General features: G+C 38.1%; 1 protein-coding gene across 1 annotated transcript in view; it reads right to left on the bottom strand.

Annotated features, from left to right (window-relative positions):
* The window catches only part of thsd7ba (thrombospondin, type I, domain containing 7Ba), a 164,999-nt gene that overhangs the window by 128,929 nt on the left and 12,774 nt on the right, over positions 1–23,296 (bottom strand). The gene's annotated exons all lie outside the window — the stretch shown is intronic.

The following is a 23,296-nucleotide window of genomic DNA, read 5'->3' as shown; positions in this document are numbered from 1 at the left end:
TCCATGCCGTGACATTCGTGAGATTATATTTCTTTCACAGGATGTACTGTTGATAGCTAGCCAGCTATAAACCACAATAAGCACTGAATAACACATGGAGGTTTTATAAAGATGCACAACCTGAAGGCATTGTCCTTTTATTTTACACACTATCAGCAAAAACTGGTCCAGAGGAATGACTTTTCTGTGATTTATAATCCACTCATCTGTTCTCTTTTATTCAGTCTACACTTCATCTTAGCACAAAGATCCCAGAGAAACTTTCTGCGCATATAAAATAGGATTATTATGTTCCCCAGTTATAGACTTGCTGCAGTTATAGAGGGGAAGGGCAATGTCACTTGTACATCACATTGGCAGAGGGCTGGTTGTTGTTTGTGAATTTTACATAAAACTGCAAGGCTTACAATGATTTGTCATTCCTTGTGTCACATTCATTCAGTGAAACCAAAGACAAGAGTTCAGTCTAAGAGCAGAAGCTTGGGTTTTTTGCTCTCGTATGACATTCAATGATTACCTGTCAACTCTCTAGCCAAGGCTTTTCTGAAGGCTCATCCAGAGGAAACTCTGATTGTATTAACACATCCTGCCTTTGTCTCCCATCCACTTCCAACTGCTTTCTCGGCTCTAAGCTCCACTCCCTTATTGACCTTCCTGGTCATGCTCCTGAAAACCACAGATCCCTTTGACCTCGACCTTATTTCCCAGGGTTTTTAAGTGCTTTGCCTCGCCATTCCATTGTGGCTCAAATGAGCTTGTCTCTGCAGCTGCACTTCTCCGCCTTCAGCTGGCAACTAACTAAATGAAAGCCAACAAATAGGACGGAGGAAAGGTAGCCCTGGTGGATGGAGCAAAATCAATTGCGATCTCAGTTTCAGGTACGGACAAACAATTCATTTAATCTTTATTCAATCTCAACTTCCCCTATTACAGCCATGGTGCATGTGGTGCTTACTGTTATTACCTGTTGTTCCTACATCTAGTTCATAATGCAGTAATTGTCCTTGTGTATGAAATACAGAGCAATTCAAGTCAGACTATTCTGTTTTTTTCTGTGGATACTAAAAAATAATTCTTAAAGTATCTTAACATAAATGTGGGAATTCTAAAGAGGAGTGGAATTTTTTGCCACGCTAACAATGTTCTTCTAGGGATGGTAATCCCAGTCTGTTGGCCAGTCAGTCCATCACTTTGACCCGGACTGAAAATTAGAAGAAGAGCTATAGATTTGATACAGACATTAATGGTCTTCTAAAACTTAATCCAACTGTTTTTTGTGTTTGCTGAGTTTTTCAATGACCAAAATTAGTGACCCTGGTTAGGTTTATGCACATAAAACACTTGTTTAAGGTCAGTGAAAGACAATTGGCTGGGTTATAATGATCACTTCAACCATGTTCTACGACAAAGTTACTACTTCCTTAACAGTATACAATCTTTGTAATCATGGCAACAGTTAACGTGATCTAAAAAAAAAAACTATTCTGACTTGTGGTTGGACACGAGTAGCCTCCTGTCCATCCAACCCGTCTCCTCCTGACAAGGAAAAATTCACATTATATAGGAATCATCTGAACCCGTCATTTATCTAGGAAACCAGATTATCATAAGTTTTACGAACGCTAGAAGACACTTTAATTAAAAACATAGCTGTGGGTTGTAATAAGTTGTTTGTCTAAAAAGACCTCTGCGGCCATTTTTTTGTCATTTATTGCTACGTCTCAACAATGACCGAGACAGGACATCATGCCTTCCCACTGCAATCAGACTGTAGAATAATTACAAATGGCCAAATCCATCCTACATCACCATTGTACTGTTTTTAATTTCATTGAAATTTTATATTTTTATATTTTATATTCAATTTTATTTGTATACTCTGTGCATTTTTACATCTTTTATATTTATACCTTCACTACTTCCATTTTTATTCTGTAATTTTGTATTGCTTTTGCCATATCTTCCATGCTGCTGTAAAGAAAAAATGTCCCCTTGCAGGATCAATAGAGTCTGTCTGTCTGTCTGTCTGTCTGTCTGTCTGTCTGTCTGTCTGTCTGTCTGTCTGTCTGTCTATCTATCTATCTATCTATCTATCTATCTATCTATCTATCTATCTATCTATCTATCTATCTATCTATCTATCTATCTATCTATCTATCTATCTATCTATCTATCTATCTATCTATCTATAAGTATTGCAAAGCTTTAAAAAGTGTTGTTTGTTTTCACTACTGAAAAAAATGAAAGGTAATTTCAGTAAGAATTATCAGGATATTTATTTTATTTAAAATACGTAAAGCAGTTTTTGTGCAGGGCTATCCCCATATGTTACATTAACTCAAGTTACCTTTGCCAATTGACACTGGGATGGGGAAGCCTCTACAGATTCCTCCACTCAACACCTTCTGCCTGTGAGTTCAGCCTACAGGCAGAAGTGTTTGCCATCCTCTCTTGTAACAACAATCGCCTCCAACCTTAAACCTGCTTTATGCTTTTCAACTCCCCTCAGGAGCTGGTTACCTCACCCGGCTTGGCACTACATTCTCCAGTCCCCCAGCTATATCTTCACACAACGACACAGCTTTTGCATTGGTTTTCTTTAATATACATCCAGAGAGTGCCTTTAGCCATAAACCCCGTCTCTGCGGTGCGTCTAGCCTGCCAGTGTTTCACCGTCTTAATGCACTTGTGTTATGGTTGCCAGATACAGTATTTCTTCTTATCAAACCTTTCCGAGTTTACAAAGTTAGAGACATCTTCAGCATGGCACAAAACAACCTGACAAAATAATAACATTGCAAAGATTTATATGTTGAATAGATGCTATTATGACAAGCTGTACTATTACAAAAAAAAAAAAGACTAAACACTGCACCAAAGTGAAAGTGATATTTCTTCCTCTGCTTCGTGCCTCACTCTGGGAGTCTCTGGGAATATCAACTTTCACTTTATTACTGAGATTGAGACCTAAATATTCTGCTGAAAGACAGTTACAGTATATCTTAGATTATAAAATAATAATGTTGTTGTAATCTTCTGCTCACGTGGGTGGATATTGAACTTTCACATTACCATCTGTTGAATGATTTCTAGTTGCCTTCTCCTACATTTTACTGCAATTTAGAAATAATTTGGAGCCAAAACTTCAATCCAAATATGAATTATCATTCATATTATCTAAATGTGTCTTGAGAAAAACCCCACTCTTCATGGCGGTATCCGCAGACTCAACTGCTGGGCATTTCCAATAATCACGTCACTAAAACAAGCCGTATATTTTGCAATGCTTTCTAGAAATTGAAAATAATTTTCCCAGACAGTTGAGATGTTGTATGTGGTAGTTTCTGAAAGAGAGAGGTATCTCTTCTCTACCAGCACCTCGGACAGTCTGGCAGCCCAACCAGATGCTCCTGAAGCCGGGGTTGTGAACTCAATCAGCTGCATGTTTATCACTGTGGCATTGCACACAGTACGGCTCTTTCTCCCTGCCTCCATGTGCTGTAGGTGCAGTGGTATGGCTAGTTAAGCAAGATGACTGGGTCACAGCATTGATAACAGCAGGGACGAATTTTAAGTAAGCTATGCCCATCCTGCCTCAACCACACAAAGATCAGTTAAACGATATCATCCATCTACTGCTGCATATCTTTTTCTTTTTTTTTTTCTTATAAAATTGGAAAATTGGTTTTACTTTGTTTTTCAGACCTTTTTAATCTTGAATTCCTTTTTTTCCTCAGTTTGTGAATGCTTATAAAAAATAACTTTGGGTTGACTTGAAAATTGAATCACTGAATTAGTCAGCCAAGGAATGCGTACTTCTATAGAAGATTGCTGAACTATAATGATTAATTACAAAGCAAATGTGATCAGACAGGGTAAATTTCAAAATGGCAAAAATGAGGCGCCATGATGTTTAAACATAAACAAGCTACAGAAAGTCTTAATCAAATTAGTTACATCAAACACTATTACAGAGAATAAATCTTTACCCCAGCATGCTTATGTATATTTTTAATTCAAGTCACATCAGGCCAATTCTGAGTTAATCTCCACTGCAGTACATTTCTTGGTAAGTACTAAACATGTGATGGAAGAAACAATCAAACCAGGCAAAGCTGAAGCCCACAGCTGTGTTAATATATAGGCTCCAACAACATGTTGTTCACAGTGAAACCTCTGACACAGAATAAGAATCACAGCTCAGTGTGATTGATTGCACCTTGGTCTCATGTTTATCAAACAAATCCACAGTCATTCAGCGACGGACACGCATTAAAAGATAAATTGATGTACTTTAATGTTAACAGACCAAAACGTTTAACGTAGAAGAATAGCTTCATGTATCAAAGCTTCTTTAGGCATATAAAAGGTGTTAAATTTCATGGCTAGATATTCATACACCATTTACTCACACACACATTTCCCTGTTCAAAGCAAATCAAAGGCCTTTAGAGGAAAAATGACGCTAATTGATGCGATGCCTAAAACAAAGCCACAGAGCATTGTGTTGTTAGCCAGATAATTCTCACTGAATATTTTTCCCACCATAAATATTTCATCAAAGACACGGAAAAGGATCTCAGAGAATGTCAAATTAGCACAGAATAATAGCAGAACAAAAGCTGCACAATAATCAGCCTTTATTCTATTTATTGCTGTGAACAAATGATAAGAATGAGACAGGTCTCCCGAAAAAAAAAAAACATGGAAAGGGATTAAGCTGCTTTACTGTAGGTGAAAGGGCATAGCTTGTGTTGTATGGGGAGTTTTAATTGGTTACATTTCAGGTGGTTCATCCTGAGCGAAAATAAAGTAACTACACCTCCTCGAGAAGCTGCGACAGCATGTGCAAAATAGAGCAAAAAAGGATTTGGAGCAGAAACAGACACTAAAAACAAATGTCTCTGCTTCCTGAAGCGGAGCTGGGAAATTATTCCACAAAAGACAGAAAAAGAGATGGAGAGCTTGAAAGAGAAACAAACCATGCCTGGATAATCGGATTTGTTTTGTGCAGCTGTTCCACCTGGCCTCCCAGCCAATAACCCCCCCTTCATTAAAAAAGCTTATAATTAACGCAGCACTGGCTGTAATCCTGGTCACTCTATCTCCCCTTTTCAATTGATAGGCACATCTCAGGGGACTGGGGGTATGCAGGTGAGCGTGTCTGAGTCCCGACTGCAGCGGATCCAGAGGGGATTGTCGCCCAGAAAGGGAGCCATCAGTGTGAGCAAGAGGAGCAGCGTGACGGCGTCAAGATTAATTTTGAGGAGGCCTGGTTGCTGAGGCTGGCTGATAACATGGGTCAGCAGTCGCAGAGACACCTGGACCCTGAAGCCACGAGTGTCCCTCTAGAAAATAACTGTTAATGTACTGGGAGCTGTGTGATTTACCCGTGTGTGTGTGTGTGTGTGTGTGTGTGTGTGTGTGTGTGTGTGTGTGTGTGTGTGTGTGTGTGTGTGTGTGTGTGTGTGTGTGTGTGTGTGTGTGTGTGTGTGTGTGTGTGTGTGTGTGTGTGTGTGTGTGGGCGGAGTAGAGGAGGAGCTGACACCTGGCTAGCCGGCAGGAGATGCCCAGAGATGGTAGAAACCTATAAAAAGTAAATTATACAGAGGGGGGAAAAAAAGTAGAGAGGAAAGGAACCATGGGTGAAATTAAAAACCTGCTTCTTGTGATAAGTAGTGAGAAGGAGAAGTCTGCTCCTTTTTAAAAGAGCTAATCTGGTGTTATGTAAAAAAAAAAATAATAATAATAATAATTCTAAATGTTCCAGTATGTTGGAAAAATAAGTGGTCGCATGCTGTGTGAAGGTAAGTGAATATGTAGTATTCTAGTTTGATACAGAACTGTGACCTATTGTAGGGTTCTTTTAAAAAAAAAAAAAAAAAAAAATCAATATGAACAGCTCACAAAAAGCCTTCACTTATTTTCGATGGATAAATAATACAGTACACTGACCCATTCACCGCTCAATGGGTGCTGCAGTCTGACAAAAACAGATATTAAAGAAAACTACTGTATGATTTAATTCCCCTAAGCCACCGCTAAGCAGACTTTGCATAATAAATGCATAAAATTTTGGTTTTAAAGCGGTATTGCATATTTTTAGATCAAGGCAGTCGAGAGGTTGCGAAGACTTGAAAATAGAAAGTCTGTCAACAAGGCTATAACAAGTAAACCAGCACAAGCCAAAGGACAGACAGTCAAGACATGCTAAAATCAAAATAAAGTAGGACTTGAAAACATAAACTAGGCTTAAAATTGACATATTACAAGGAGATTCTAAGACAATGATTGAGCTCTTGTATAAAGGGACAACCTTTGTATTTTGAGTCTTTATAAAACCTTATTATTATCTTCCTATCTCTCGAAGTTCTAAATGTCAGGACATTATGTTCACTGACCTTTTTGTACCCATCAACACTGCCAGCAGCGCTAATAACTCACACACAGCTATGTTTCTATCGCACCCTGCGCTATTTACATATTTGAAACAATGAGACAATTACCTTGCAATGAACTATTGTGTTTATCAAAGTGCTTAAAGACAGTGTGTGTGTGTGTGTGTGTGTGTGTGTGTGTGTGTGTGTGTGTGTGTGTGTGTGTGTGTGTGTGTGTGTGTGTGTGTGTGTGTGTGTGTGTGTGTGTGTGTGTGTGTGTGTGTGTGTGTGTGTGTGTGTGTGTGACACTATCAACGCAAAGCTGTGGGTTGGATTGGAAGACAGAGGGTTGTTTTTCACTTAATTGAAAATACACATTATCAGGGGTTAGTTATGCATAGCCCTTCACAACAGCTAATTTCTTATGTTCATCAAAAACACTTGCAGCACCGGTGTATGAGCACCAACAACTACTCAGACTTTTACTGACAACACACACACACAAACATAAACACAAACACACACACACACACACACACACACACACACACACACACACACACACACACACAAACACATACACACACAAACACAAACACCTGTAAAATAGGTAGAGTGTAATCTCCACTGCGTCAAAATTCACATTTTGGGTTGTGAGTGGAAACAAGTTGGCGCTTTGTGCTTTAAGGAGGCCCCAATATTGTGCCCGGAGATAAGGGATCAGGACAATAGACAAAGATCGCCTGACAGACCGGATGCTGAGTCTGTGGCTGTATGGATTATCAAAGTGCAGCCATGGATGGAGAGGAGGAGCAGAGAACATGAGAGAAAGGCTGCCCCAGTGTCTGTTACTGGGAATTAGGAAAGGCGCTCAGATGGGTGACTTCCTGTATTGATTGATGGGTGTTCCAGGGATTAAACCTTAACCCTATATTGATCCACTTCACTTTAAGAGTGTGACTAGAGGGGAAAGGTTCGGGTCTCAAGACAGCCGTTACATTACCCCTGACTGGTTTCCTCATTTTGATTGTTGCATGAAATGTTGCTTAAGGATACATGTGTTTGTTGTCTATCGAACAAACAACAGGCTCAATACAACCAGAGGAAATCGAGGAGAGCCATGATGAGTACATTGTTGTGCTATAATGTATACACTTTACCTGTCAGGTACTCTAGGAAAGAAAAATAAAATGCTTTTTTTACAAACAATGTCTGACCCAGATCTGACAGGCAGCTGTGTGCACTGAAAATAAAAAGCCGGGCTTTTAGCTCCCATTAAGATAACTGATGTCTTTCACAAGTGTTGGTGCCACAAAAGGCTGATGAGCAGGAAATGGAGATGAGAGAATGCAATTTGTCACTCACTCTATGCGTGTTTATGTCGGGTGTAGCATGAAAGAGAACAAGTACCTACTCTGTTTTGGCAGCTACAATTAGAGTCTCCACCGACTGTTCAGTAGAGATGTATTCACTCCTCGCAGGCTTTAAAAGCATATGCAATAATTTGTGAACATTGTATCATACATCTGATCGTTCATGTTGCCCTGGTAATTGATTGACTACAGTGCTCCATATGCACACTTCAGCATACACCATGGCTGATTCTTATTTGCAAGATTAAGTGGATTGTGACTGTGATCATGTAACTGCAGTTGTTGCTTTCAAACCTTTTTTAACGGAGCTTTGTTCACGGTGTCAGGAAGGAAAAATCTCTGCACATTTTCGAAATGCTTCTCCACACTTCGTTGTTTCTATTAGCTTTTTCATGATCACAAAAGTTTGTTTTTTGTTGGTATTTTGTACAGTTTGTTACAATGATTCGGCCTTGTATATCTATCCAATCTTCTCTTTTCTTCATCTCTTCTCTAAACTTTCATTGTGACAGTTTTGAGAAGTGCTGTGTGCAGTTTCATAGCTAAATCCAACGCGAAAGTGCTTTAGGCAGCATTTTCTATAATGGCGGCTAAAAGAAAAGTCTAACGGTACTATTCAGTACTATGCTACTCACACAACTGTACATGCCAGTGGTCCCATTTGCTTTAAGCCACAAAGAAAAAAAAAAAAAGATTCAGTAAAATAAGTTGAATAATAGCTACATGAATGCTGTGCCTCATCACTCCCTATCAGACCCACAAAAACAATACAATAAAATAAAAAAAGGATCACTCCCTGGCTTATCTACAAAAAGCATTGTCAATATAAGAATGGTATACAAAGCAAAACAGTTTGGGGCATGTGTATTCTAGTTCTGTTCAACGTGTTTTTACTCTGAATTATCACAACAGAGGTGACAAGAATCGATACTTCGGTACCAAGTTGATTTGAAAACTTGATTGTTTTTTTTTATAGTACCATAGATGTCATACTGGACAATACCAACATACGGAGTGGCGGTGGCAAGCGCAGGCGCAGCAACAGGTCCGCTGCGACATGTAGAAAAAAAAAATAACAAAAAGAGTCCATCCATTATAACCTATAGACAACAAAATAATAAAGTTCATTGGAATATCAATGTATGTTCTCGTAGATCATCACACCCTTCCAGGCCTTATGTCTAAACCAACTGCACATTTATTTTGCTGGTAAAAAAAAATGTTTAGTTTGTGGGAGATAAATATTGAGATATGCATGCTCTTAGGGAGTATAAAAAGATACAAGAAAATGTTTTTTTGCAGAGAGCAAAATCATTTAGACTCTTTCCAACAATCTGCAAATATAAATATGAATACAAATATTTGTATGACATAACCAGATACAAATACAGATACTGGCTTTGTGTTAGACCCTAAATGCACACTGACAAAAACAAAAGGACTTGTTACTGTGATTATTAGGAGTGTGTGTGGGGGAGGAGGGGGTTGACCAACCTACCATGATGAAACACATACTGGGGCTTATGTATTAATACTTCAAGTGACCATCGAAAGCAACATTACCAGATGAAGATACTTGCAACTTTGTGCAAAAACAGCAATTGTGTATGTGATCATAAAGAAGTGCTCAAGTAGTATCTACCCATTTTTTTTTGTTTTGTTTTAATATGATCGGAAAAGCATGATGTCATGTCTAAACCTTTCATAAAGATTGATGAGAGAAAAGAGCATCACAGACAAATACATTTTGGAACAGAGCTCGAAAACGTCTCTATTCCAGATGTGTTCAGTCGTGTACTAGCTGCAATGTACGAAGCACTTCTTTTGACAGGCAGCTGTCAGCCTTTTGTTCTGAGCTTAAAAGTGGGTAACAGAGAAGATATTTCTGTAATTCCATCGTGGCTTGACATGAAGAAATGATGACTTCCATCAAGCTTAAAGAAAATGACATAAAATAAAACTGTCAACCTGGCAGCTGGTTGAGATAATTATACAGTAAAGAAAGCGTACATTAGCACTGGTGTGTAATGAGAAGGCACAATGGAACATTTGACTTCTGTCTATATTAGAATTAACAAAGATGGATAGTGTTTTGAAAGGATAAACCTCTGAGACTTGGGTTACAACAGGGAACATGCTGAAAGAAAGCACCACAGCAAAGATAACTCCACTAGAGTTGATTTTTTTTTATGTTTCACAGTACCAAAAAAAAAAATCGTTATTGATCTGATATTGGCCCTTTATACAGCCCCTAAGTTGTTGTTTGTTTTGAGACCTCGAAACAAATCAGTTTAGCAGCCGTCTCTTTAAGGCCCCCTTCGATAAAAGCCCACTGTTTTCTGACTGACCAACTTCCAAGAAGCGTGCCGTGGGGAGGCAACAAACACTTGAGACACCTGCGTCATCCTCTTATTAGTGGAGGTTCCAAAAGAAAACTCCAAACTAACCAACATAAAATCTCGTTCTTGATTGGAAATGTCAACTTCTCAAATCCATCTGTACGTGTTTGAGCCAAAATCCGATTCTGAATATCAGAGTGGACAGCATGAACAGCCGCAGCAACAAAGATTAGAGCAGGATGTCTCTTTTTGGTAAATATTATACCCATTGCCTGGTTATTGTGTGACATAAAAGTGGATTCAGTCTCTCAATCACAAGCCATATTTATATTTGTTCTATATGTGCCCCTGGTTATGTGGACATGTGGGAGATGTGCATGTACATAGATTGGCAGGGTTTTGTCTTTGAATATATTCTCTTGAGCATAACTGCTTTTGGTATTAAAGACAGACTGAATGGTTGAAGGACCTGTTCCTGGACTTTGAGTCAGGGAACCGATGACCATGTAAAGAGATCTGTCAAGGTGATGTCATCTCAGCACATTTCGAAGCCCGAGTTGTTTTCTCAAATAATTATTTTTTATGTGCATTTACCACATTATTTGAAACTGTGGCTACATTTATATTAATTTTCAACTTTGTAACATTATACATATATATATATATATATATATGACTGAATATACGTAAAAGCATAATAGATCCCCTTTAATAAACATCAAACATACAGACAGTATGTTCCTTTAACTATGCAGCACAATATTGTGGCTGAAAGTGTACAGTACACTATGATAGCTACTATTTTCTATAAGGTTTATGTTTTGCTCGTGTGGAGGTCGCTGCAACCAGTATATATTCCTGTCAGAGTAAATAAAAAACAACTTCACTCATCCTGATAGAGATTAGGATTTAGGAAAGGGCACACCAATTCCGGTCTAAGAAAGGCCAGTCGGATTTTTTCTCTCACCGTGTACTTCTTGTTACAAAAATAGCACTCATTGTATTTGCTGTAGAGATTTGTACAAAGTGAATAAGACACACAAAGAAAGGTTTCCTCTCCTAAACAGTTAATCCACCACACTGTCAAGTCAGAGCGTCGGAGAAAATCAAGCGTTTTCAGTGTGACATGCAAAATACAGCCTTCTCTTCATACCATGCTGGAAGAAAGCAAATATCTAAACTATTTCTATCTAAATATTACATTTTGATTGGTAATGGGTAAGGCCCTTTACTTTTTAATTTCAACATAGTTAGTATGTCCAGAATGATTTAACAAGGAATTAAAATGCTACAAGAATAGAAACATCTTATCATCTTCTGCTTGCATTCATTATCCGACAAGTGTTTCAAGAGGTGATTATGCACCAGCGACAGCTTAACCTTTATGTAAAACATTATGCATCACATTTGTACTTGATTACCACAAATGGGTCTAATATAGATCTACATATTGTTCTAAAATATCAAAGGAATGAAAGGAACAGACATATTTAACAAAATGTAATATTGAGGTATGATATTTTGATGGAACAGAAAGGATGTGTTCCCCACTAACGCTTGCAGCTGTGCTCTAGTTCTTTAATTGCAACAAGATAAATTTGTCTTTAGGCATCACATGTCTCCATCTATCCATTATCTATAACTGCTTTAGCCTGAACTGGGTCACGGTGGGCTGGAGCCTATCCCATCTGATTTTGGGCGAAGGCAGGGAACACCCTCGACAGGCCACCAGTCCAACACGGGGCTAACACCGACCGATGATCAGTCACATTCACGGGAAATTTAGAATTACCAATTGAGCTGACGTGCATGTCTTCGAACGGTGGGAGGAAGCCAGAGTGCCGGGAGAAAACCGATGCCGGCACAGGGAGAACATGGGAACTCCACACAAAGAAGACCCCAGCCGAACCCAGAACCTTCTTCCTGCGAGGCGACAATGTTAACCACCGTGCAATTTCAATCACATGCAACATATTTCAGACAAAAAAAAAACAATTTGTCAGCTAGATACATCCACAGCAGATCCTGTGCTCGTTGACATACATTTAAAAGTAGGCTTTTACCGTTACCTGACTTTTACGTTTTAGCGAGGTAGCATAGAAATGTTCTCATCATGACTTTTAGTCAGAAAAAGGTGATGAAGGGCTTTTAGTTCAGTGAATGTACCAGAAGGTCAATGGCAAAAGACAAGGTTACTCCTGCTGACATATATTTGTGAACTGGGCCATGTAGATCAAGTATTTAAGAATCTCACTTAGGAATCAAGCTGAACGTTAAAAAGTAGGACAGAAAGTACTCCTACATCAGACTCGGAAATGAAAACCTAGAAATCTAAAAGCACAGCATGACATGGGACTCATCCATATAAAGATACAAAACCTTCATTTCCAATTCAACTCTGACTAGAGTATCCCAAGTATGGCATAAATCTTTCACAGCTTCTGGTTTACAATACACCCCAGAATTCAAAGGATCTTTCACAGAAGATGTTGAACAGAGATTCTCCTACCGCCAGTGACACAACACAGAAACCGTTTCAGCAACCCAAATAATGCCTGCAATAACAACACCATGTTCAGCAGCATAGTTGTTCTCTGGTTCATAAAACTGACTCTCTGATCTCGTGCCAATGATCCATGAAATCTTTGTGAATCCCCGAACATAAGTGGAGCTCGGGGGATAATTCATAGTGCTTCGAGATGTGAGCACCCAGATGAATGGCCCATGCTGTTTGTTGCCTGAGCTGAATGTCTTCAGAGTAATGACAAGCAGCACAAAAGATCAGGCAAAATACAGGTGATGTATTTTATATTTATTTATCGATGTTCTTTACATGTGTAAACACATAAAGTACCTCCAATGAATGTAGCATTAAGTATCGTGACCAAAATGCGCCTCCCTAATTGGAGCTGATTTGAGAGGTTTTTGTTGCATGTTAGTCCTGGTTTAAACCATTTTTCATTATAACAAAGCCAAATCTCTAAACCAATAACAAAATATCCTGATTTTATTGTTGATTAGGAAGGCAATACTGTACATCAAAACAAATCAGGCAACACTTTGTACATGATTCAACAAGTGAGGAATTGAAGTGGCAACAATCAAAATTGTTGGGGAATAGCCATGGTTGGCTGGAAGAGATTTAATCACAGATCACTTGATCTGAGAACAAATGTTCTGCATTAAAGGGGAATCTGTCGGTGGAACAACACAGTGGCAGAGACACTATGCAATTAGTGCCATACCAAAAAATATTCGACAACACTGAAATGTATTGCGGCAATAAAGGCTCAGTGAAAATTCTAGAGGTATAAATGCTTTTAAATGAACCTGGATGACAAAGAAATCTGACAATCTATTCTTACAAATGTATAAAGATATTAACGGATTGACGTATAAAAGCACTTTCAGCCTTTCTAAAACTGGAGAGGGGATGAAAAGTGTCTCCGTATATTGTGTATAGGATCAGACAGGGGCTGTGCATCAGCAGAGCGCTCTGTCTGACCTTCCCTGCTGTTGAACCCATTACGCTTCAATTAACGACAGCGGCCCGCTGCGACCAGAAGGAACAGCTGCTCGGCCCACATGGTGGTAATTCAATGAGAGTCACAGACAGGGGGACATAAAACTCGATCCACCAATCAGACACACCTATGCACAAGGGGATACAAATTTACTCTGCTGTACTGGGCGGTGAGACGAAGGAGTGAGAACCATGACCTGGACACCACGAGCCTCTCCCAGTATACAAGAGCGAGTCAGAAATACTGCTGAGCTTCACCATCTGGGTAATTCGATTTTACATGCAACACAAAAATCGGATTAGTGGCTATGATCTCAGCTAATGGATGCTCAAAGTTCATATCAACTGCAGAGATTTTCAATTTGTTTTTGTAACCGTTTTTATTGGGCGATTATGGTCTTGTCTACTTGTAACCTTATAATAAGGGGTATCAAGATCTAATCCTATAGTTGATACTTTAACTGCACAGAATACAACTTTATGCTATTAAAGCGGGAAGAGGGCATATGTGGTTAGAGTAATAACAGATTATTATATTCAATAAAATCCACAACTGCCCAGAAGAACTGATTAAATACACAGTTCTTGTTCCTTTCATACAGCAATGTGCTTTATCAGCAGTCATCTTTAAGGAATGTATGATGTGAAATGACCGTGTGCAACCCTTTATTGATTAGTTAAGTCTTTACAACACAAGGCTCTGAAACTACTACAAGACAATGAACTGCACAGTAGGCTGGCAATCTGTATGCTGTGAAAACAGACAGGAGGTAAACATTCTTGTATGCATCTTGAGCATCATGAAGATATCTAAAAAATTACATGCCAAGACCTCTAATTTATTTAACTTTTCCACTTGCATTTGAAAAAATGTATCAGCCACAAACCATCACTGACGACACCCCAATCAGCTGCCATGGGGAAATTCACATTAGGCATCAGAGGTATGATAGAGTATGTGCAATGGCAGAACAAAGTCAGAAATGAGAGATGTAAACTGATAATTGAGAGAAGTATTTATAAAAATATATCTATTGAACAAAATAATGAGCGTTAAAAAAAAGGCAGGCATTCATCACTCTAATCAACTTGAAGTGCAAAAAGTCACCTTGTAACTTTGCTAAGCTTATGATGCAAAGCACCACCAAATCCTGACAATGCAATTAACATGAAAAATGTGAAACAATATGTTTGTGTAGACAAGATTTCCCCAAGTCCCCTAGCAATGCCCACACCTTATCTGTAACTTCACCAGGAGTCTCGGAGAGTGTAATTACAACAAGACCCTCCAGCCTGGGACAGTGCTGTTGGCCTGATTGGATCTTACCTTGAGTTGACCTTCTCAACCTGGGGTGACTGAAACAACACTCTACATCTCGACAAAGAACAATGCATTAGTTAATCAACTGATAAAACCACCAGATAAAAGTGTCCTGATCCCATTAGTGCTAGAAATAACTCTCCACAGTCGGCTGGCAGTTTTATGGTTGCCAAGGATGTAGTGTAGACCCAGTATCCTTCACAAAGGGATGGGCTCTTAATGAGCAACTTTTCTGAATGCAGAGTCAGCAAAACCTGCTCAGAGGGCAGACAGACATGAAAATGAAAGTGTTTTGTTTTTATTTTTTATCTTATCTGGATTTGTCTCAGCTCTTGGTTACCTTAGAAAAATTGTGTTTTGTGTGTATATACATTTTATACGCAGGGCTATGCATTTTTGCTTTATGTTTTTACTTTAAGCAGCCCATAGTATTAGGTGTCAAAATCAAACCTAAGTATGTAATATATGTAATATGTCCAGCTTTGAAATTGCTCCTGAAGAGAAACAACCACCTAAAGGAGATCATAGAATTATTGCTTTCAGTTGCAGTTTACATACATGTCCATCCAGACTCATATATGGAGTAAAGAGTTTGAAGAAACTTCTAGGCTGCTAGGCAAGGCTAATAAAGCTAATTCAGATAGAAGACTTGTAGCCACAACAGAGGAGAATGCTTTGAATATGGATGCTGTTGCGGAGAAACTACGAGCTCTAAAATGTGGATGGTTCATACATTTTCAACCCAGCAGGACAGAGGGTTTATACAATCATCAGATTAGTGTCACCAACTCAGTATGTGACATAATGTGAAAAACAATTTTCTCTTTGATTCCCGAGTTATGGCATTGCATAATAGCCAAAACTGTGTTTTTGCGGAACATTACAATGTCACAGTCAAGTTGACCTTTTAATCTTTGGCTACAAAATGTCACAAACTTTTTGGGAGGTTAAAGTGACATTTGCCACCAAACATATAATCAGTTCCTCCTTGAGTACAGGAGGACATTTGTGCCAAAATTAATGAAATTTTCTCAAGGCATTCCTGATGTTTCACATTTGTAAGAATGGCAGTGACCTGAGGTCCAGGTGACCTTGAATTTTTACTACCAAAATCTAATCAGTAAATTCATCATTTAAAGTGAACCTTTGTGCCAAATTTGAAAAGAAAATCCCTAAAGACAGTCATGAGATATCCCATTCTCAAGAATGGGATGGATACAAATGGACAAACGGAACATAACGCCTGCGGGCAAGCGCTCTTGCCAATACAGAGGCACAAAAGAAATGTATTTCTGGAAAGGAAAGTGAATGGGGCCCTAAAGAAAGATACAGGTGAATACACTCTGTGGGACTTATCAACATGTGACTCATCCATCTCAGCACCAACAGCCTACAGTAAAAGGGACGGGAACATATTTGTCTTTTTGAATCTTGTAATCTACTCAGACCGTCTGTAACAGAGCTTTAGGACAGCTTCTTCACAACTGTCATATTTGAATAAACGAATTTGAAACAGAACATGGAGGCTTGGATCAACACACACTAACCAAGATCTGCTGCACTGAATAATGTATCCCACATAACAATGTGCCATCAAGACATGTGAGACTGAGAAGGGGAGGGCTGTCTGCTGTGAAATAGATGGTAACTGAACACTTAACAAGTAACACTGATCTCAATGGCCAAGAATAACCTGTGAAAGAGAAAATTGTAAATTGTCTACAGACAATACAAATTGGTATACAGCCATTCAGAGCATGGTTAAGAATGTATTTAATACAGCTAATAATACCTTTATTGGACTCTCTACCACTTTTTCTAATCAAAGCATTGTTTTACAGATAAAAGAAAGTGAGACAAAGACTCATAAAGAGCAAATAAAAACCTTAGAATAAAACCAATCTAAATCGAAGCAAAGTGAATATCACTTTTATAAAATGAGTCTTTAAAGGTTTAAAATATTTTACGGCTTTCCTTTACTCCAACAAGAAGCTGCAGTATAGAAGCGCTTGCCCTCCATCTTCGGCAAGGCACTGGTGACAATAAGAGAGCAGCAGACCTCAGGCTGCAAATATAAATCTAAAGATCCTGTAAGTCTCTAAAGCTGACTCGACAAAGCAAGACAAAGCAAAATATTTAGAATTTTGAATGTGGCTGGATTTAATTTCTAATTATGACATTAAAGATTTGCCATTGGCATGCACCGAATTCAAAGATGCAAAATTTGAATTATTTACAACTGTTCCATCAAGACTTTAAAAGGCATCAATCCATACATACAGCCATTATTATCCGTTTCCATTGCCTGGCACCATATATACATTTTTGGTTTAATCAATTTTCTTTCACAAAATGTAACTTCAACAACATTTTAATTGAACTTTAACTTGATGTTCATAGCGTTTCATTTCATTAACAGTTTATATACTGCAGCACATTGAAAATCAAGACAAAAATATTAAGACATGCAGCATCTTTGCTGCCACCAAACGCAAAGCAATGTGCTCCTTCAGAATTCAAGAGACATTTCAGCAAAACATTGGGCAATCTGGGTGTCATGTCTTGGAAATGACAGTGCTGTATAAACATGCAATTAAACTGAGAACAGCTGACATTCATTAAATATGAGCCTCTCTGAGAAAAACTCTGTGCTATATGCCTGAATTAGCTGTCGAGGTCTTTGTGAGTGATGTGTTTGAAAGGCTCTATAAAAAAAACACCAGAAATTAAGACATGAGGAAGAAAGAGCGTTTATTTAATAATGCGTGTGTTTAATTTTATTCATAAACACTCACTGACCCAATCTCGATGATGTGTAATTTGTACAACTTCAGCTCTCGTACTTTCCTAAACACCTACAGAGTCACTATATTTCATATTCATTCTATGTGCAAAATTTACCAGAACTCTGTTGTACAGTCAAGAAAGATCATCTTTGGTGTGCAGTTTTAGTTAAGAAGTATAAAATATAAACTCTTTCTCTTAGGTTAGGCTACATTCAGGAATTTCCCAATACAGTCCCAATAAATAAATGCACACTAATAAAGAGTTAGGCAGCAGGATGAAAGTTTATTGAGAGGATATAGCCACAAGTTGTCTTTCCCTCTCACTGTGTAATAATTAAATATGTCACTTTGATAGAAACCACTCAGGACTTTATTATACATTTATAGCAATTAAAAGAATATTTAACCTCCCACCCTAGTGGTCTAATTGTTGCTCTATCAATTCTTGGGTGGGAAGACACTGCATGACATATGGACTCACAGTGTGAGTGCTCTATCTCCTTTGTTGGGTGAGGCACTTATCTGGTTGTGCTTCTCAGATAAGAGAGGAAGGAGAGAGGAAAGGATGAAAGCGGGACTTTATTGAACATAATCTCTCCAAGGAGAAGCCTGGGCCGGGTCATGTTGTGAAATCAGAGACCTCACTGTGGCCAAATCCAATCAAATGTTTTGAGGACTGATAGGTCCAATCAGTCAGTGGCTGGTTTCTGCTCACCTGCAGTTCAGGCGTAAGCTTCTGGTTTAAGACCTTTATAGACACAGAAGGGAAACAATGTACGTGTTAAATTACCAGATGAATAACATTATTATTACATTACATTTAGCTGACACTTTTATCCAAAGCGACTTACAACACACCGATGGTACACCATTGGGAGCAATTTTTTTAGGGTTCAGTGTCTTGCTCAAGGACACTTAGGCATGTGGACAGGAGGAGCTGGGATTGAACCACTAACCTTCTAATTAGTGTGCAACCCACTCTATCAACTGAGCTGCAACCTCCACATTATGAAACTGAATGATAATTCTCTTATCTCCCACTGTCACCATTTTTTAATGGATAATAAAAACTGAAAATGTCAGCACTGTTATGATTGTTCAAAAGAAAAGATAAGCCACATGCACGGCACTGGGAACAGGAGGATACAAATAAACACAAAGCTTTAATGGTGAAAGGCAGGTGCTTGATAACCGGACAAATCTCAAACATTATTAAACAACCACGAATAGTATGAGCCAGCAGGGGCTGTCCAAAAAACACAAAGGCAACTAAGGAGGCAGTAATTAAAAATGAATCACAAACAACAAACTGACAAGGACTCTGAACTTACTTGATAACAAAACAGAGGAACACGACACGTAAACTCAAACAACGAGCTTACAAGGAGGTAGTGGGAGCTCAGAGACTTGATATTTTAGGGAGAGGAGGACAACGAGGGAAAGCTGAAACTAATCAAACAAGGGTAGGAATTGTAGTTGACCAAGACACAGGGAGTGAATGGCTACACAGTAAACCAGGAAACCCAAAACCCAACTGAAATAAAGACAAAACAGAAATTCAATCCAAACCATGATCTATTCAACAAGATAATTGGCTTGTGACAAAGCGTTTGGTTTGCAAGCTGTTTCATTACAACTATCATCAGCTGTAACATAGTCTATTATGTTGTGACTGTTACAGTGGTTCATTTAATATTAAATATCTAATATTAAATGTATCACTCTAGCCGTTGAAAGAAGTTCATACATCCCTGTAAATAGACAAACCCACACAAGCCAAATGTAAACATGCAGAATATCAATTGGATAAAGAAATCACGTGCTAAACATCACTATATACTGTAAGAGCCCCAGTAACAGACCAACATAGGACTGCATATGAATTCAATCAGTGTGCAATCAAGTCAACAACTTACAGACAGGTAATCCTGATTTTCTTAACTGTGAAGTTAATGATTAATTATAACAAAAAAATCACTTTATGTAATCACTTTATCGCACCATGCTCACTAGCTGTCACTATGTGGATAGTGATTGACATTTACAGTCGTTAATGATAACAACCCCATTTCCCAATTGATTTTTTTTGAAAATATACTAGTACAGCAGAAGAGGTACATTCAGATGTTATGTGGAAGTAATAAATAATATAACTCATTGTAAATAATAAATGACCCTAATGGCATAGTTTGTTCATCGGATTAAATGATGATGCTCCATCTGTCAGTTTTAGAAAACCTGACACAGAGTCAATGGAAACTCTGATCGAGATTCGCATACCATCTGTGGCTTCAACATGAACACCTGAATTTTCCCTGATGTGCCGAGGACAGTGATAAAATCAGCCTCTCCTCTGAGACAGTGGCACAAAGAACTCTAACGATTTTCTGCTATGCTTCACCCTCCTCTCGCTTTTAAGACAAGGACTTGAAAGAGACGTAACAAAATAATTCACTACGTGTGATAAAATGTAAGGAGTTTCAAACAGACGTCTTATGTAACTTGTTTGATCAGTGGTGAGTCTGGCTTTTGTGCTTCCACTGAATGTGAATGTGCTGGAAACACAAAATGTAATGTAGTACCTTAAAAAGCAAGTTCAGCAGATTACATGCTGCAGTACATGTAATAAAAGAGTAGAATATTAATTTATTAATTCGTACTTTCCCATTTAATAGCTTAATAAGAAAATTAAATGTTTGTTGTCTTTTAAGTGTCACATCAGTTTTGTCATCAAAGTAAAAGAGACTTTAGTAGATTTTAAGTTGGCTGCCAGGGAGCATCTTGGTACTTCTTCCAATTTTTTTGTACTTAGTGGATGCTGCTGTGACTCTGTCGAGTAGCAGGAAAATGTGAATATATCTTTTTAAAATATACCTGTATAAATACTTAAATTATCTGTTATGATGATAAAAGGTTATCTATCAATATTTAACTGCATGGTTTGGTTTGGACATTTCTACTTTAATATCTTTGAAATTTGGTGTGAGCTGACGTCCACTGTGATTTGTCTGCTAAAGTGCGTTAAACCTAGAAAATACTTGTCACAACCTGCTCCTGTCATTAGGAAAGGTTTTTTGTTTTTGCACTTTAATCATTTCATTTCCTGTTTTATTTTGATCACCAACTCGTCCCGTCATTTCAGATGTCTTTTCCTGCCCTAGTGTGCTTCCAGCCTGTGTGATTGCCTGCCCCGCCCTGACTGTGTGCACCTGCATTCAACTGTCTTCCGCCCTCGTGTATATTATCAGGGGTCTCCAACACGCCGCTCTCGAGCTACCAGTAGCTCACCACCTGTTTCTGAGTAGCTCGCAGAAGGCTGATATGTGGACTGAAAGAAAGTAATTAAAATTGTTTTGTTTTCTATGACATATGTGATTAATGTGAGCTTCATCAATTGAAAACGTAACGAAATGCATACAGAAAAAAGCAAGCACGCGCCGTTGAGTTGAAGCATTTGTGATACAAAATGTGTGTGAAGAGTATCAATTTGTTATTGTTCACATAAAAGAAGCTCATTCAGCTGGTTTGGGTGGAGCTCAGCTATGTGAATAAATGATCCTAAACATGAGTAGCTCTCGGACACTTTTGTTTTATGAAGGCAGCTCTCAGAGGGAAAAAAGTTGGAGACCCCCGATATATAGTCTGTTTTCCATTCCCTCTGTGCTAGTTTGTTGTTGTACCTTGTGCTCTATATTCCAGACATTTTTTTTTTCCCTCGTGTTTACTACTCCTGGTGTAATTTTTCCTGTTTTTTTTGTTGTTGTTTTTATCCTCGCCTGTTACCCAGTTTTCTCATACTGCTTTTTGTCCTTTTACTCCTGCTGTCAGGCTTGTACCTTTATACTAAAACACATTTTTTGTTAATTTTGAGTCTGTGAGTTGTGCTTTTAAGTCCAGTCCATTCTGGCCTCATTAGTATACTATTATTGCGCTTTGTTGGAGCCCAAGATACGTGGTAAAGGATTTTAATTTATTCTAAAGCTTTTTGAGGGTTTAAAGTGTCGGTTCAATAACCAAAGCCTTTCAAGCTCTGAAAGTAAATATGTTGCACTTACACAGGGTTTAATACTGTATACCCTCTGGTAGAAATGTGAATGTAGTCAACAACAACATTAAAGGCACCCAGTAGTAAGACAGTCGTGTGACCTCTAATTCCACACAAGTTGTTCTTGCATAAATGAGTCGCCACTAAAATGACAACATTTTACATATAATGCTCGAAGTTACAGTATATTGGAAGCTTTTTAAATTGTGTGACTGGTGCAGTGTGTGTGTATGAGAGATATAAGACTGAAACCTTGTAACTGCCAGGTTTAAAGTAAATGCAAATGATGTTCCCAAGATACAACCGTGCACGCATGTGGTTTCCTAATGAGTCCACCCTCATTGTTTGTATCAGACAAACAAGAATTCCATATGTGGATCTGAGTCACAAACTCCATTCTCTCTGCTGTGTGTACAAATCAATGACAAACATGACGTTTTGCTAATTAGTCCGTCAAGGATAAGGGGTTGTATCCACTTTATCCTTCATAATGTATTGCATTCCAAATATGTAACACATATTTTTTGAAGTTATCTTGAAATGTCATTGCTAAAACAGCAGATGTTGTTATTGTTAATGAGAGCAGCAGGCAGATGTTTGTTTTGGATGTGAGTTGCAGTGTGACCGTAGATTGGATGAGGCATTGCTCACAAAGGTAATAAAATACTAGCCTTAAAGTGAATATCTGCCATAGGTTTGATATGAACATACAATGCTTTTTTTCCCTTTTTTTTTTTTTTTTTTTTTTTTTACTTTTAGAGTCTGAACTAATGACAATAAGTTGGTGCATGGAATCTGCAGATGGTAAAAAAAAAAAAAAATTATGAATTTAAAAATGTAAAGCATTTCACAACAAAAATGTCAAAGATAAATCCATTTGATACTGCACATTTGTACAAGTTTGTTCTTAATATCAGTTAATAAAGATCAGCCCTCATTATGATTCATATCTGTCACGTTCAATTAAAATAGATCATGGCCTATGGACTGGAGACTGTTCCGTGACTGGATAGTGCAGCTCAATGGAACTGAGCCAATGAAAGTCAATGACATTTTTAATGTGCTCTAAATTTTATTAAAACATCATGCCTACGGTCTATTGGGGAATACCTTTGACGAAAGGTCAAAGCTAGGGGAAATACATTATAACCATTTGAGCATATCAAATAATGGTTTGATACATTTCACAGGTAGTCATATATTAAGCATGAAGCATCTGTTAACACTCTGCCCGTCAGAAAGTTCATTTGAAAGACACAAGCAGTCCATTTTTTCAAATTCTATTTCTACATTTTTAATGTATTGATTTCTGCGTAAAGAAGCATCTTGAATGTGTTAAGTATCCCTAACTACAAAACTGTAGAGAAATGTATTATCAGAAGATGAAAATATTTAATAAGTGTCTGTCCCAATAAAACCATTGGAATAGACAGGAATACTTTTGAGCAAGGGCAGCACTGGTTTGCAGTTTTGTTGTGTGATCCTTTTACAACACGTTTGTGAAACTCAAGTACTTTAAGTTTTTGTTGGAA

Source organism: Brachyistius frenatus, unplaced genomic scaffold (genome assembly GCF_029030835.1).
Source record: "Brachyistius frenatus isolate BFR_SWC_R1_liver_20210118 unplaced genomic scaffold, ASM2903083v1 Contig_27, whole genome shotgun sequence".
NCBI lineage: Eukaryota > Metazoa > Chordata > Actinopteri > Embiotocidae > Brachyistius > Brachyistius frenatus.
This window is presented reverse-complemented; position numbering and strand designations above follow the sequence as displayed.